At 45.3% G+C, this 5,122-nt stretch overlaps 1 non-coding gene across 1 annotated transcript; it reads left to right on the forward strand.

Moving 5' to 3' along the window:
* Positions 1 to 741: 741 nt before the first annotated feature.
* Positions 742 to 814, forward strand: trnav-cac (transfer RNA valine (anticodon CAC)). Its single transcript has one exon. It is a non-coding gene; the product is annotated as a tRNA-Val (tRNA).
* Positions 815 to 5,122: the final 4,308 nt, after the last annotated feature.

Consider the following 5,122-nt stretch of genomic DNA (forward strand, 5'->3'; position numbering starts at 1 on the left):
ATATAGATGCTTTGGAGGCAGTTCAGAGAAGGTTCACTAGGTTGATTCCGGAGATGAGGGGACTAACTTATGAGAAAAGGTTGAGTCGGTTGTGCCTCTACTTATTGGAATTCAGAAGATTGAGAGGTGATCTTATGGAAACGTGTAAGATTATGAGGGGGCTTGACAAGGTGGATGCAGAGAGGATGTTTCTGCATACTAACCTTTTGTGTTTCATGTACAATGACCCCCAGGCCCCTCTGCACCGCAGCATTTCGTAATCTCTCCCCATTTAAATCATTATTTGCTTTTTTATTATTGCTACCACAGTGGATAACCTCACATTTCCCACATTATACTCCATCTGACAAATTTCTGCCCACCCACTGAGCCTATCAATATCGCTTTGCAGATTGTTTGTGTCCTCCTCACAACTTGCTTTCCCACCTATCTTTGTATCATCAGCAAACTTGGCGACATTACAAACATGCAGAGCACAGAACAAATTATTGACGTATTGACTCTCCCTCAGTTAGTACTTCTTTCATTGTGCAAAAGAAAATTATCGAATCATTAATTATGTTATCCCATGAAAGCAAAATAAAAGTTTAACGAAAATAATTGGCACATTTGAAAGGAACATTTATGTTTTGTGCCGTTTCGGTCAGAGAAATGTTTGTGAAAGGAATTTTTTCAGAAAAAGGGATTCAGCATTTCAGCTTGTCGCTGAACACTTCTCTTTGGGCACTGCACTCGGAAGCAGTTTCCGTAGTGTAGTGGTTATCACGTTTGTCTCACACGCGAAAAGTCCCCGGTTCAAGCCTGGGCGGAAACATTATTTTTGAAACAAAAACTGGTTTTAAATGTTCATTGCTCATGTGACAATGGCGTCCTTCTGTGCTGTAAACTTCTCTGATTCCATGAAGAACATTTAAAACCAGTCTCCTAAAATACAGACTGTGTAAAATCAGAAAGGGAATAAAACTTCCTCAATTTTTAAAGTTTCACAAATTATTAAAATGAAGTTGTTGAAGTTTCAACTGACCCTCAGTGATCATGTTAGCATTTCTTTCATTCTGCTCAACAATGCTATCGGTTAATACCAGCAGATCTAAGCCGCATTTCAAACCCGGAAACAACTCATTCATTATTCACCCTTCCCAGTTCCAGTGCACAGAGGGTTATTTATACTCCATCCCAGAAACTCAAGTCCAACTTCTGACATTCCTTATTTCTAATTACTAACTCATTTATTTTGATACCACTCTGAAGTGCTTTGGGTCATCTATGTAATTTCGTTAAATTACTTCACTTTAATTAAAAACGGTGGTCGCAAAATGATTTCTCTAACTGGGAATCGAACAAGGGAAGCTGAAGGGATTGGAATGGTTTTGTGAAGCATTTGAAGATGCTCTCTAAAAATCTCACACTGCTAATTTAAAAACACGGTTACGATTTGTTCCAGTGTGAAAGAAGGGATTGCAATGACAACAAAAACACCAGGCAGTGACTGCATTAAGACCAATTCAAACTTTTCACAAAGTTGGTATCACGAAGTAACAGCTGAGCTAAAGTTGGCACTGACCAATGGGTTAAGACATCTCATTATAACCGATAAGCTCAAAAATATCAGGAGCAGTGCAGTGTGGTCAATGTCAAACCCCTCCTTCCTTATTCAACAGAGACATGAATGGCAGACAGACGCCACAAAGTTTAATTAAAGACCGAAGTACAAGTCACATTTATTTCCAAATCCTTTCACCATAAAATTCCTTCACTTTATTTCAAATCTTACTGCGTTGATTCTGAAAATGAGCACCATGTGATTTTACTTTCAATACTGATGCGATTATCTGTGCACGGTAGGAATTACCACTCCAGTTTTGAGCCCAATTTGACAAAAGTTGCCCCAGATTCCTGGTGTCGTCAGCAATGAATATTTTGAACCAGACTCCTAAAATAGTGTTTTTTTATATGAGTTCACAGGATCTGGGTGTCACTGGCAAGGCCAGAATTTATTGCCCAACCTTAATTGCCCTTGAGAAGCTGGTGGTTGTTGTGTATCTGTAAAGCATGCACTCCCATGTTCCACCACTAGGGAGCTCATCCCTTGAAGTCCCAAGGGATCTCAGCATCCCTTTGGAGCACTGTATATAAGCCGGCCCCCAAGGCCTATTCCTCACTCTGGAGTGTCTTATTAAAGACTGAGGTCACTGTTATTTTAACCTCCCTGTGTGCAGCCTCATCTGTGTTAGGAACACAATACTGACGACGAGAATACGAATCCAACGCAAAGATGCAGCAAACTGTGGGCATCCTGGAGAAGTTCTCGGAGGTAGCAAGCTCGGAGGAAGCTTATGTCGAACGGCAAGACCAGTACTTTGTAGCCAACGAGCTGGATGGAGAAGGAAGCGCTGCAAAAAGGAGAGCGGTCCTCCTCACATTCTGTGGGGCAGCGACCTACAGCCTCATGAAGAATTTTCTGGCTCCGGTGGAACCCACAGATAAGCCATATGAGGAGCTGTGTACAGTGGTTCGGGAGCATCTTAACCCGAGGGAGAGCTTGCTGATGGAGAGGTATCGGTTCTACCCGTGCCAGCGATCTGACGGTCAGGAAGTGGCGAGCTACATCGCCGAGCTCAAGCAACTTGCAGGACAATGTGAGTTTGATGGCTGCCCGGAGCAAATGCTCAAAGACTTTTTTGTACTGGGCATTGGCCAAGAGACCATCCTGCGAAAAATTTTGACTGTAGAGACACCGACCCTCAATAAGGCCATTGCAACAGTACAGGCGTTTATGTCCACCAGTGATAACACCCAACAAATCTCTCAGCACACAAGTGCTAGCAATGTTCATAAATTAACTGGAACTGTGTTTGCGAGCAGAAATGTACAGGGCAGAAGCCACGAGTTTGTAACTTCCAGCAGGGCTCAGGTGATCCACATGACTCAGAGTCCCCAAGAAAGAATAAATGCAAGGCAATTCACAGCTTGTTGGCGTTGTGGAGGCATCCATTCAGCCTTTTCATGACGCTTCAAAGGGTATGTTTGCAAGTGCTGTAGAAAAATGGAGCACCTCCAATGAGCTTGCAAACGAGCTACAAGCTCTGCAAAACCTGCTAACCACCACGTGGCGGAGGAAGATTGGTCCATGGTGGATCAAAGCAATTTCGAGCCTTCGAGAGAGGAGGCAGATGCTGAAGTACACGGGGTGCACACATTTTCGACGAAATGTCCACCTATTGTGCTGCACGTAAAATTGAATGGCTTAGCCGTAGCCATGGAACTGGACACTGGCGTCAGTCAATCCATCATGAGTAAAAAGATGTTTGTGAGACTGTGATGCAACAAGCCATTCAGCTCAGCCCTGAGCCACATCCACACGAAACTGAGAACATACACCAAAGAGCTTATCACTGTCCTGGGCAGCGCCATGGTCAAGGTCACCTACGAGGGCATGGTGCATGAACTGCCACTCTGGATTGTCCCGGGCGATGACCCCACAGTGCTTGGAAGGAGCTGGCTGGGAAAAATCCGCTGGAACTGGGATGACATCCGAGCGCTATCACATGTCGATGAGGCCTCATGTATCCAGGTTCTTAAAACATTTCCTTCCCTTTTTGAGCCAGGATTTGGAAACTTTTCCGGGGCGAAGTTGCGGATCCACTTGGTCCCAGAGGCTCGAACCATTCACCACAAGGCGCAAGCAGTACCTCACATGAGGAGGAAGAGAGTGGAAATGGAGCTGGACAGGCTGCAAATCGAGGGCATCACCTCCCCAGTGGAATTCAGCGAGTGGGCCAGCCCGATTGTTCCAGTACTCAAAAGTGATGGCACAGTCAGGATTTGCGGCGATTATAAAGTAACTATTAATCGTTTCTCGCTACAGGACCAATACCCGCTACCTAAGGCAGAAGACCTAATTGCGACGCTGGCAGGAGGCAAGACGTTCACCAAGCTCGACCTGACTTCGGTTTACATGACGCAGGAAGGCCAGGCTCACCCAGCAGCCCTGCAGGGCTAACAACACGCCAGCCCAGCGAGGGCACAGACAGCACACCAGAACAGACATTTGTACCGAGGCGGTCCACCAGGGAAAGAAAGGCTCCCGACCGCCTCACCTTGTAAATACTTTTCACTTTGACTTTGCAGGGAGTGATGATGTGTGTCTGTAAAGCATGCACTCCCATGTTCCGCCACCAGGGAGCTAATCCCCTGAAGTCCCAAGGGATCCCAGCATCCCTTGGGAGCACTATATATAAGCCGGCCCCTGAGGCCTGTTCCTCACACTGGAATGTCTTATTAAAGACTGAGGTCACTGTTACTTTAATCTCTCTGTGTGCAGCCTCATCTGTGTGAGGAACACAATAGTGGTGAGCACCATCTTGAACCGCTGCAGTCCGTGTGGTGACGATGCTCCCACAGAGCTGTTAGGGAGGGAGTTCTAGGCTTTTAACCCAGTGACGATGAAGGAACGACCGATATATTTCCAAGTCAGGATGGTGTGTGACTAAATCTAACAATGGCTGGTGTCACAGGCACCAAATATTTTAAAGCAAGGTCTTAAAATGCTGTGTGTAAAATGGGAAGGGATGATAATTCATGACATGCAAAGCCTGTTTAAAATGGGACTATAAAATAAATGTGAATATTTTTCTGGCTGACAGGGTTTTGGAAGCTGATTTAATAACTTTCCAAAGGGAAATATCGTTGAAAAAGAAACATTTTCAGGGTGCTGAGGAATGGGACTAATTGGAAATTTGTTTCACAGAGCCAGCACAGGTAACAACATAAGAAATCGGAGCAGTAGTAGGCCATACGGCCCCTCAAGCCTGCTCCACCATTCAATAGGATCATGACTGATCGTTGATCTCAACTCCACGTTCCTCGCTCGATCTCCCGATCCCTTGATTCCCCGAGACTCCAAAAATCTATCTTACGCAGCCTTGAATATATTCAGAGACTCAGCATTCACAGGCCTGTGGGGCAGAGAATTCCACATATTCATAACTCTCTGAATGAAGAAATTCCTTCTCATCTCTGTCTTAAATGGTCGACCCCTTAACCTGAGACTGTGCCCCCTGGTTCTCGACACTCCAGCCCGGGGGAAACAACCTCCCAGCATCTACCCTGTAAATCCCCT

Source organism: Pristiophorus japonicus, unplaced genomic scaffold (genome assembly GCF_044704955.1).
Source record: "Pristiophorus japonicus isolate sPriJap1 unplaced genomic scaffold, sPriJap1.hap1 HAP1_SCAFFOLD_233, whole genome shotgun sequence".
Classification (NCBI taxonomy): Eukaryota; Metazoa; Chordata; class Chondrichthyes; family Pristiophoridae; genus Pristiophorus; species Pristiophorus japonicus.